A 12,704-nucleotide genomic window follows, 5' to 3' on the forward strand; every position below is an offset into this window, starting at 1 on the left:
TGCCTGTTTATTATGTGAAGCCCCGCTCTCACCTGCAGGTCGCCTCAGGGTCTTCACGTGCTGGGAATCTTCCGGCAACAGGTATGTCAGGTTAACTTCAATAGGAATCGTGACTACTCTTGGTAATTACGGTCAGGATGAGGGGTGACCGCCACTGCAGTTTAGCGAGTGTCTGGGGCTGATGATATGTGCAGTTAGATGGTGTGGCCTACCGAGAGTGAAGCTGGCCCCAGGGGCTCTGGTGTATGTGCGTAGTACCATAGGTCGCAGAAGAACTCACACACAGTCCAGGAATGTCTTTCAGGGTTTTTACTCACTTTCTGGTGGTAGAGTGAGACAACCCGGGCGATGCTATGATGAACCAGGTGGGACCAGGTATCCCTCAGGCTGATATATGGGTGACTGCTGACTCGCCTTCCTGCACCTTAGCTTCGGATCACCCCTGACTTGAAGTATATCATGGGATGCGTCCAGGGAAGTCGTTACTGCCGTTCTCCCCTTTCTGACCCATTTGCTGACAGTGTGGACCAAGGAAAAGATGGCTCCAGGCTCGATCCTCCTTATGTCCCCCCTCGTTGCTGTTGATGCTGCGGGATCTGTGTTGGTTGGCGTGGAACCTCTAGTTCCACCACCTGCAGGATTTAGCAGACCACTAAATGGATGCCTGGCTCTAGGGGCCTGTCCCCCGTGTGTGCGTTCATTACCAGGAGTCCTCGTACTCACCTCCTTACTGCTCTCCTTCTTCGGGTGTCTTTCAGTCTGACTTGGTGGTAATATTCTCCCCCTCCAGCAGCCACTGCACGTGCAGGGTCTGACAGTGTTCTGCTCTTCAGCTCTACACTTCAGACACGGCTGCTCCACTCCTATTCCTCTGACTGCCACTGCACAACTCCCTTTTACAGTCCCACTACCCACCACTAGCTGGGATGCGAGGACTACGCCCAGGGGTCCCCTCTAATGTGTGTGTGTGTCCTGGGCAAAGGGTGCCTGTATGTTTCCACACCGTACTCAGCCTTTGGGATTACCTGTTTGTACTGACCCAGCATGGGTGCAGTACTCAGTGGTGCCTGACTAGGTCAGGGGCGCCACAATTAGCGATGTTGTTCCTCGTTCCTGCGGCACCACACATCGCTGTGTGTGGCACCGCAAGAGCGACGAACATCTCCTTACCTCCATCCACCGGAAATGAGGATGGAAGGAGGTGGACAGCCTGTTAAGGCCGCTCATCTCCGCCCCTGGTCTGCTTTTGGACGGCTGCCGTGTGACGTTGCTGTGACGCCGCACGACCCGCCCCCTTAGAAAGGAGGCAGATCGGCGGCCAGAGCGACGTCGCTGACCAGGTATGTGCGTGTGACGCTGCCGTAGCGATAATGTTCGCTACTGCAGCGATCACATAATATCGCACGTACGAAGGGGGCGGGTGCTATCGCGCTCGACATCGCTAGCTGATGCTAGCGATGTCGCAGCGTGTAAAGCCCGCTTTAGATTAGTTATGGGAGGTGTCTCTGAGACCCCTTCCCATTGCTAATCTGTAAGAAAAAGAAATAAACATAAACATCAAAAAAACTTTATGTGAAATAAAATACAAAAAAACACTCTTTTACCCCTTTATTAATCCCCAAAACACCAAGGTCCAACATAATCCACCATGAGCTCCAAAAAAAAAAGAATACTGATACAATGAATTTTTATATATATATACATATATATATATATATATATATATATATATATATATATATTTTTTTTTTTAATCATCTATTGGAGCAATAGTACATTATAATGTACACCCTTTATTTTGTGCAATCTATACATTCATGTAGTCCTTCAGGAACAAGTGAGGATAACTGAAATATCCCAAAACTCTGTCTATTAATCAACTTTTGAAACTTATTAGTGCATTTTTTGGCTATTTTTTTCTAAGTATAACAAGTAGTGATGAGCGAGTACTAAAAAGCTCGGGTGCTCGAAGCTCGGGCCGAGCCTCCCAAGATACTCGTGTACTCGGCCCGAGCAACGAGCCCAATGTTATCCTATGGGAGACCCGAGTATTTTTGTGAAATGACCCCCCGGCAGCATGGAGAAACCCTAAAAATGTCACAAAAGTCTCAGAAGAGTGCTCAAATGACATGGCAACAGCATGGGGAAGACCCCTTGAAGCATTTATCACTCAAAAGTCACAGCTGTGAACAATTTTGTCCGCGTTTCACGCCATTTTTACGGACTCACCAGAAAACCTTCCAAAATGACCCCAAAATGATTTTTCATGGCAGAAATGTTAAGGGCACATACCCAATAGTGAGATAGAGCTGGTGTATGTTACTTTTTGAGATTAATACATGAAAGATTTTACGTGAAAACATTGTGTGGCACTCCGATGTCCCTGAGAAGAGACGTACATGAAGGCCTCTTGAGTCTAATGTGCCCATTTTGAGGAAGTGAGTCTTTGTAGTATTTTCCTTTGCCAGGGCAGTCCAAAATTGTGAGGTTCACCAATGCCCCTGCATACAGACGTGCATGAGGGCCTGTAAACCTGAAGTGCCCATTGTAAGGAAGTGGGTCTATTGTAGTATAGCCCTTAGGCAGGGCAGCCAAAAATTGGGAGGCTCCACATTGTCCCTGGATAGAGACGTGCATGATGGCCTGTAAACCTGAAGTGCCCATTGTAAGGAAGTGGGTCTATTTCAGTATAGCCCTTTGCCAGGGCAGCCAAAAATTGGGAGGCTCCACATTGTCCCTGGATAGAGACGTGCATGATGGCCTGTAAACCTGAAGTGCCCATTGTAAGGAAGTGGGTCTATTGTAGTATAGCCCTTAGGCAGGGCAGCCAAAAATTGGGAGGCTCCACATTGTCCCTGGATAGAGACGTGCATGATGGCCTGTAAACCTGAAGTGCCCATTGTAAGGAAGTGGGTCTATTTCAGTATAGCCCTTTGCCAGGGCAGCCAAAAATTGGGAGGCTCCACATTGTCCCTGGATAGAGACGTGCATGATGGCCTGTAAACCTGAAGTGCCCATTGTAAGGAAGTGGGTCTATTTCAGTATAGCCCTTTGCCAGGGCAGCCAAAAATTGGGAGGCTCCACATTGTCCCTGGATAGAGACGTGCATGATGGCCTGTAAACCTGAAGTGCCCATTGTAAGGAAGTGGGTCTATTTCAGTATAGCCCTTTGCCAGGGCAGCCAAAAATTGGGAGGCTCCACATTGTCCCTGGATAGAGACGTGCATGATGGCCTGTAAACCTGAAGTGCCCATTGTAAGGAAGTGGGTCTATTGTAGTATAGCCCTTAGGCAGGGCAGCCAAAAATTGGGAGGCTCCACATTGTCCCTGGATAGAGACGTGCATGATGGCCTGTAAACCTGAAGTGCCCATTGTAAGGAAGTGGGTCTATTTCAGTATAGCCCTTTGCCAGGGCAGCCAAAAATTGGGAGGCTCCACATTGTCCCTGGATAGAGACGTGCATGATGGCCTGTAAACCTGAAGTGCCCATTGTAAGGAAGTGGGTCTATTTCAGTATAGCCCTTTGCCAGGGCAGCCAAAAATTGGGAGGCTCCACATTGTCCCTGGATAGAGACGTGCATGATGGCCTGTAAACCTGAAGTGCCCATTGTAAGGAAGTGGGTCTATTGTAGTATAGCCCTTAGGCAGGGCAGCCAAAAATTGGGAGGCTCCACATTGTCCCTGGATAGAGACGTGCATGATGGCCTGTAAACCTGAAGTGCCCATTGTAAGGAAGTGGGTCTATTTCAGTATAGCCCTTTGCCAGGGCAGCCAAAAATTGGGAGGCTCCACATTGTCCCTGGATAGAGACGTGCATGATGGCCTGTAAACCAGAAGTGCCCATTGTAAGGAAGTGGGTCTATTTCAGTATAGCCCTTTGCCAGGGCAGCCAAAAATTGGGAGGCTCCACATTGTCCCTGGATAGAGACGTGCATGATGGCCTGTAAACCTGAAGTGCCCATTGTAAGGAAGTGGGTCTATTGTAGTATAGCCCTTTGCCAGGGCAGCCAAAAATTGGGAGGCTCCACATTGTCCCTGGATAGAGACGTGCATGATGGCCTGTAAACCTGAAGTGCCCATTGTAAGGAAGTGGGTCTATTTCAGTATAGCCCTTTGCCAGGGCAGCCAAAAATTGGGAGGCTCCACATTGTCCCTGGATAGAGACGTGCATGATGGCCTGTAAACCAGAAGTGCCCATTGTAAGGAAGTGGGTCTATTTCAGTATAGCCCTTTGCCAGGGCAGCCAAAAATTGGGAGGCTCCACATTGTCCCTGGATAGAGACGTGCATGATGGCCTGTAAACCTGAAGTGCCCATTGTAAGGAAGTGGGTCTATTGTAGTATAGCCCTTAGGCAGGGCAGCCAAAAATTGGGAGGCTCCACATTGTCCCTGGATAGAGACGTGCATGATGGCCTGTAAACCAGAAGTGCCCATTGTAAGGAAGTGGGTCTATTTCAGTATAGCCCTTTGCCAGGGCAGCCAAAAATTGGGAGGCTCCACATTGTCCCTGGATAGAGACGTGCATGATGGCCTGTAAACCTGAAGTGCCCATTGTAAGGAAGTGGGTCTATTGTAGTATAGCCCTTAGGCAGGGCAGCCAAAAATTGGGAGGCTCCACATTGTCCCTGGATAGAGACGTGCATGATGGCCTGTAAACCTGAAGTGCCCATTGTAAGGAAGTGGGTCTATTTCAGTATAGCCCTTTGCCAGGGCAGCCAAAAATTGGGAGGCTCCACATTGTCCCTGGATAGAGACGTGCATGATGGCCTGTAAACCTGAAGTGCCCATTGTAAGGAAGTGGGTCTATTTCAGTATAGCCCTTTGCCAGGGCAGCCAAAAATTGGGAGGCTCCACATTGTCCCTGGATAGAGACGTGCATGATGGCCTGTAAACCAGAAGTGCCCATTGTAAGGAAGTGGGTCTATTTCAGTATAGCCCTTTGCCAGGGCAGCCAAAAATTGGGAGGCTCCACGTTGTCCCTGGGTAGAGACGTGCATGAGGGCCTCAAAACATTAAGTGTCCATTTTAAGGAAGTGGGTGTATTATAGTATAGCCCTTAGGCAGGGCAGCCAAAAATTGGGAGGCTCCACGTTGTCCCTGGGTAGAGACGTGCATGAGGGCCTCAAAACATTAAGTGTCCATTTTAAGGAAGTGGGTGTATTATAGTATAGCCCTTAGGCAGGGCAGCCAAAAATTGGGAGGCTCCACGTTGTTGTTACGGTTGCTGCGAGCGCTGGAGACTAAGTCCAGATTTCTTGCTACTGCACATGTGCGAGCGCTGGAGACTAAGTCCAGATTTCTTGCTACTGCACATGTGCGAGCGCTGGAGACTAAGTCCAGATTTCTTGCTACTGCACATGTGCGAGCGCCGGAGACTAAGTCCAATCTTGGAGCCATTGCACATGTGCGGGTGACATCATCGCTGACACGAGGTCACATGTCTCTGACACCTTCTATGCCGATTGGTCGCTGGTCATGTGCTTGTGACGTCTTGCTCGGTGATAGGCCAGCATGACGTCACTCCTGTCGTTCTGGAAGCGGATTGGCTCTGGTGTCCTCCATCTTGGATGAGGCACAGAGTCTATATAAGACCCTGACACACGCCGCATGGTGCTCAGTCCTCTTGGTTCATGCATATGAGTAGACGCTCTGTGCGCGTTCCTCTAGGCATTCCTCTGTCTATGCTAGGTGAGCGCTACCGGCAGGGTAGCGTTCTTATACCTTACAGCTTCGGCTGCTGTCCGTATCCTTACCTCTTAGGGGAGCGGACATAGGCAGGTGCCTGAGGCACATGGTCTGGCTGGGCCTTGTGATTGTACTCGTAGGTGGACGTTGCCGCTAGGGTAACGTTCCTTATACTGCGTCTGGCAGTTGTTCGTATCCTCGCACACTAGGGGAGCGAACAGAGGTAGGAGCTTTGTGCGGCTTACGCTGCTGTTCGTCTCTTTTGCACCACTAGAAGAGCGGACCTAGGCAGGTGCCATATCTAGTGGTTCGTGTCCTCGCACACTAGTGGAGCGAACGCAGGTAGGAGCTTTGTGCGGCTTACGCTGCTGTTCGTCTCTTTTGCACCACTAGAAGAGCGGACCTAGGTAGGTGCCATTTCGCACACATTGCCTTTGTCTCTGTGATTATTAACAGAGATCATTCCACACACCCTCCAAGTAAGGGAGGAATTGCTTTACTTTCTTATTATATCCTTCTGTGAGTTAACAGAGGTATTGCACTCTGCCATAGTCTGCAGCAAAGTCTTTGCACGGTGGACCCTGACTGTCTGATACTCCTTTCGGTTATTATCAGACAGCCCCCCGTAACATTAGGACTGAGCCAAGGGTCTGGCAGTTATGGCAGAATATCAGCAGTTACACCGTTACATACAAGTACTTGAGTCACGGCTCAAGAGTATAGAGGATAAACCTCAGACCATGGTGACATCTGCACATGATCCTCGACTTGCTCTACCAAACAGATATTCTGGCGATGCCAGATCATGTCGTGGTTTCATTAGTCAGTGTCAGATACACCTAGCGGTTAACTCTTCTCGCTTCTCTACGGAGAGGTCCAGAGTAGGCTTTATCATCTCCTTACTTCAGGACAAAGCCTTAGAATGGGCGACTCCCCTATGGGAGCGCTCTGATGTGGTTACTCTGAGACATCAAGACTTTCTTGATGCTCTTAAGGCGGTATTCATGGGTCCGCAGGTTACCCATGATGCGGCCCTGAGACTGTTAGATCTATCTCAGGGTTCGTTATCCACTAGTTCTTATGCCATTGCTTTTAGAACTCTGGTGGCAGAACTAGATTGGCCAGAGAAGGTGTTGATTCCTATCTTCTGGAGAGGGTTGGCTGGCTATGTCAAGGATGCCCTTGCTACTCGTGAAGTCCCTGCTTCTCTGGAGGACTTGATCACAGTAGCAACGAGGATCGATGTACGCCATAAGGAACGTAGACTCGAGGTCTCTTCCTCACGCCCTAAGCATCGGGCTATTCCAGTTGTTGAGGGTCCACTACCATCTTCCTCAGCATCTGAAACATCTCCCACTCCTATGGAGTTAGGTCATACGTTCTCCAGACTACGCAAGTCTGGTCCTCCTATATGTTACGTATGTCGTCAGGCTGGGCACTATGCCAACAAGTGTCCTAGTCGTCAGGGAAACTCCCTGGCCTAGTAACCATTAGAGGGGGGTTACTAGAGACGTCTTCTGCACCCTCTAAGTGTTGTATCCCAGGTCAGCTCTCGTTATCTGAGAATACATGGCCTATTATGGCTTTTGTGGATTCCGGAGCTGACGGGATTTTTGTGTCCTCAGGATTTGTAAAGGGACACAATATTCCCTCTATCATGTTAGAGGCGCCTATTCCTGTCCGTGTTGTTAATGGAACTATGTTGTCTGACTCCATTACATTGAGGACAGTTCCCTTGCGCCTTTCCCTGTCTCAGGGTCACATAGAGGAGATTTCTTTTCTTGTTTTGCCTGAGGGTATAGACGACGTCCTTCTGGGTCTTCCATGGCTTCGGACTCATGCTCCTCACATTGACTGGGAGTCTGACAGCATTATTAGTTGGGGTTCGAAATGTCAGTCCCGATGTCTTCCCTTACCACCTAAGGTCGTTGCAGTTGCATCAACTGATCTCTCTCCCATACCTACACCCTATTTGGATTTCGCTGACGTGTTCTCCAAACAGGGTGCTGAGGTTCTTCCACCCCATAGGCCGTATGACTGTGCCATAGACCTTATCCCAGGTTCGGTTCCACCTAAAGGCAGGGTTTACCCCCTGTCGATACCTGAGTCGGAGGCCATGTCGACCTATATAAGAGAGAGCTTAGAGAAGGGGTTCATTCGTAAGTCTGTCTCTCCCGCGGGAGCTGGGTTTTTCTTTGTTCGGAAGAAAGAGGGTGATTTGCGTCCCTGCATAGATTACAGGGGTCTCAACGCAATCACAATAAAGAACAAATACCCATTACCTTTAATTTCGGAGCTCTTTGACAGACTGAGAGGAGCTCAAGTTTTTACGAAGTTGGATCTGCGGGGTGCGTATAACTTGGTACGAATTCGAAAGGGTGACGAATGGAAGACCGCTTTTAACACCCGAGACGGTCACTATGAATACCTCGTCATGCCTTTTGGGTTATGTAATGCACCCGCAGTATTTCAGGACTTCGTAAATGATGTGTTCAGGGATTTACTGTTATCCTCAGTAGTGGTGTATCTGGACGACATCCTGATTTTTTCTCCTGATCTGGAGACTCATCGTCAGGATGTCGTTCGTGTCCTTTCCCGTTTAAGGGAGCACTCATTGTTTGCTAAACTCGAGAAATGTGTATTCGAGCAGTCCTCATTGCCTTTTTTGGGTTACATTATCTCACAAGAGGGTCTGGCTATGGATCCTGCGAAGCTCTCTGCTGTCCTGCAATGGTCCGAACCTCATTCCTTGAAGGCGGTGCAACGCTTCTTAGGATTTATAAATTATTACAGGCAGTTCATACCCCATTTTTCTACTTTGGTGGCCCCTTTGGTGGCCTTGACTAAGAAAGGTGCTAATCCCAAAGCCTGGTCTACTGAGACATCTCAGGCTTTTGAGGCAGTAAAAAGACACTTTTCAACTGCTCCCGTTCTTCAAAGACCCGATGAGAGTAAGCCCTTCCTCTTAGAGGTTGATGCCTCTTCAGTGGGTGCTGGTGCGGTCTTGTATCAAAAGAACGGTGCAGGTAGAAAAAGGCCGTGTTTCTTCTTTGCTAAAACCTTTTCACCGGCAGAGAGAAACTATACCATTGGGGATAGGGAACTGCTCGCCTTGAGATTAGCCTTGGAGGAGTGGCGTCACTTGCTGGAAGGAGCGAAACATCCTTTCCAGGTCTATACAGACCATAAGAATCTGACGTACTTACAAACCGCTCAGCGTCTGAATCCTCGCCAAGCCCGCTGGTCCTTGTTTTTCTCCCGCTTTCACTTCTCCATCAACTATTTGTCTGGGAGTAAGAATAACAAGGCAGACGCCCTGTCTCGCTCTATGCTTTCTACCCAGGAAGAGATTGACGAACCTCGTCTTATCCTTCCCTCCAGGGTTTTTCATACGCTCTCTCCTGTGACGTTAGACCAAATCCCACCGGGCAAGACATTTGTTCCGCCTGATCGACAGAATGATATACTGTCATGGGCCCACACCTCAAAGGTGGGTGGGCATTTTGGTATTAGGCGGACACGAGAGTTACTGGAGAGGTGGTATTGGTGGCCACACTTAGCCAGCCACGTCAAGAGATATGTCGGTTCCTGCTACTCGTGTGCTCGCAACCGTCCATTACGGCAGAGACCGGCTGGGCTCTTGCATCCTTTACCAGTGCCAGATAGACCATGGGAGGTGGTAGGCATGGACTTTGTGGGTGATCTTCCATGTTCACAGGGACATAGATTTGTGTGGGTCATTACGGACCATTTCTCCCGGATGGTTCATCTCGTACCGTTATCGAGAATCCCATCTTCCAGGGTACTAGCCAAACTATTCCTCAAGCATGTCTTTAGGCTTCACGGGATGCCAGATCGTATCATTTGTGATAGAGGCCCGCAATTTACTTCCCGTTTCTGGCGAGATCTTTGTAGCCTTCTGCAAATTGAGTTGAATCTCTCTTCGGCATACCATCCGGAGACTAATGGTTTGGTTGAACGTACCAATCAATCTATGATTATATACCTTCGACACTTTGTTGCTGAGAACCACGATAACTGGTCCTCCCTCCTACCCTGGGCAGAATTTGCCCTTAACAATTCGCTGGCTGAGGCCACTGGGCAGACACCGTTCGTACTCAATAATGGGCAACACCCTAGGGTACCGGTACCGTTTCCCGCTGCTGCACCTCCTCCTCTTGTGGCCGACTGGGCAACTAATGCCAGAGAGGTTTGGGATCGGACTCAAGAGTCGATCCAAGCAGCTAAGGACCGTATGAAGACGGTGTCCGATCGGTTTCGTCGCCCGGCTCCTGTCTTTTCTCCAGGGGACTTTGTGTGGCTCTCTGCAAAACACGTGAGACTTAGAGTGAGCTCTGTCAAATTTGCTCCTCGCTTCCTGGGTCCTTATGAGGTTCTTCGACAGGTAAATCCTGTAGTCTATCAATTGAAGTTACCTGTCCATCTTAGGATTCATGACAAATTCCATGTCTCACTGCTAAAGCCGGCTATTTTACCTCACGCTCGTGAAGTGCACTCTCCTGCCTCTGATTCCTCTCGCTCTAGCTATGAGGTACGAGCCATAGTTGGTTCTAAGATGGTTAGAGGGCGCAGGTTCTTCTTGATAGATTGGGAGGGCTATGGCCCGGAACATCGCTCTTGGGAGCCTGAGGAGGCTGTCCATGCTCCCGACTTAGTTGCCGATTATCTGCGTCGCCGGGAGGGGGGCCCTTGAGGGGGAGGTACTGTTACGGTTGCTGCGAGCGCTGGAGACTAAGTCCAGATTTCTTGCTACTGCACATGTGCGAGCGCTGGAGACTAAGTCCAGATTTCTTGCTACTGCACATGTGCGAGCGCTGGAGACTAAGTCCAGATTTCTTGCTACTGCACATGTGCGAGCGCCGGAGACTAAGTCCAATCTTGGAGCCATTGCACATGTGCGGGTGACATCATCGCTGACACGAGGTCACATGTCTCTGACACCTTCTATGCCGATTGGTCGCTGGTCATGTGCTTGTGACGTCTTGCTCGGTGATAGGCCAGCATGACGTCACTCCTGTCGTTCTGGAAGCGGATTGGCTCTGGTGTCCTCCATCTTGGATGAGGCACAGAGTCTATATAAGACCCTGACACACGCCGCATGGTGCTCAGTCCTCTTGGTTCATGCATATGAGTAGACGCTCTGTGCGCGTTCCTCTAGGCATTCCTCTGTCTATGCTAGGTGAGCGCTACCGGCAGGGTAGCGTTCTTATACCTTACAGCTTCGGCTGCTGTCCGTATCCTTACCTCTTAGGGGAGCGGACATAGGCAGGTGCCTGAGGCACATGGTCTGGCTGGGCCTTGTGATTGTACTCGTAGGTGGACGTTGCCGCTAGGGTAACGTTCCTTATACTGCGTCTGGCAGTTGTTCGTATCCTCGCACACTAGGGGAGCGAACAGAGGTAGGAGCTTTGTGCGGCTTACGCTGCTGTTCGTCTCTTTTGCACCACTAGAAGAGCGGACCTAGGCAGGTGCCATATCTAGTGGTTCGTGTCCTCGCACACTAGTGGAGCGAACGCAGGTAGGAGCTTTGTGCGGCTTACGCTGCTGTTCGTCTCTTTTGCACCACTAGAAGAGCGGACCTAGGTAGGTGCCATTTCGCACACATTGCCTTTGTCTCTGTGATTATTAACAGAGATCATTCCACACACCCTCCAAGTAAGGGAGGAATTGCTTTACTTTCTTATTATATCCTTCTGTGAGTTAACAGAGGTATTGCACTCTGCCATAGTCTGCAGCAAAGTCTTTGCACGGTGGACCCTGACTGTCTGATACTCCTTTCGGTTATTATCAGACAGCCCCCCGTAACAGTTGTCCCTGGGTAGAGACGTGCATGAGGGCCTCAAAACATTAAGTGTCCATTTTAATGAAGTGGGTGTATTATAGTATAGCCCTTAGGCAGGGCAGCCAAAAATTGGGAGGCTCCACGTTGTCCCTGGGTAGAGACGTGCATGAGGGCCTCAAAACATTGTTCCCATTGCAAAGGAGCGGGTCTCCTGTCGTTGTAATGTCCATTCTGCAAAGAATGGGCGAAAAAATTTACCACTGGGGGTATACCTGAAACAAAGGCCTAAGTATTGCAATTTGTAACGGTCATCATCATGGTGGCGCATGAGGAGAAGGAGGAGCAGTCCAGCGATTATCCAAAGTCCAGAAGTGTGTACCCATGGGTGAGTGGAGGTACATGGCAAACTTTAAATTCCGCTCTCATTTGCTGGTGGTGTGGTGAAGTCTGGCCCAATCCAACCCTTGTTCATCTTGATCAGAGTCAGCCTGTCAGCATTTTCAGTTGACAGGCGGGTGCGTTTATCTGTAATGATTCCACCTGCGGCACTAAAAACACGCTCTGACAAAACGCTAGCAGCAGGGCAGGCCAGGACTTCCAAGGCGTAGAGAGCCAATTCATGCCACGTGTCCAGCTTGGATACCCAATAATTGTAAGGCACAGAGGAATGTCGGAGTACAGTTGTTCGATCTGCAAGGTACTCCTTCAGCATCTGGGCAAACTTAGGATTTCTTGTGGCACTACCCCGCACCTCAGGGGCTGTGGTACGTGAGGGGCTGAGAAAACTGTCCCACATCTTAAAGACTGTTCCCCTACCTCTGGCGGATTGGACTTGTGCCTCTCTCGGCTGTACGCCTCGGTTGTCCACTGATTCCTGACCTATGCCGCTAGCGTTTTGTGAGGGGAATGCTTTGCCTACTTCCGTGAGTATGGCCTTCCGGAACTGCTGCATTTTGGTTGACCTCTCCTCCACGGGAATAAGAGACAAAAAGTTCTCCTTGTAGCGTGGGTCTAACAGTGTTACCAACCAGTAATGATTGTCGGCCAAGATGTTCTTAACGCGAGGGTCACGAGACAGGCAGCTTACCATAAAGTCAGCCATGTGCGCCAGACTCTTAACAGCCAGGACTTCAGTAGCCTGACCAACAAGATGACTGAACATGCTGTCCTCCTCCTCCTCCTCCTCCTCCTCATCTACCCTGTCCTCTGGCCAGCC

Source organism: Anomaloglossus baeobatrachus, chromosome 4, assembly GCF_048569485.1.
Source record: "Anomaloglossus baeobatrachus isolate aAnoBae1 chromosome 4, aAnoBae1.hap1, whole genome shotgun sequence".
Classification (NCBI taxonomy): Eukaryota; Metazoa; Chordata; class Amphibia; order Anura; family Aromobatidae; genus Anomaloglossus; species Anomaloglossus baeobatrachus.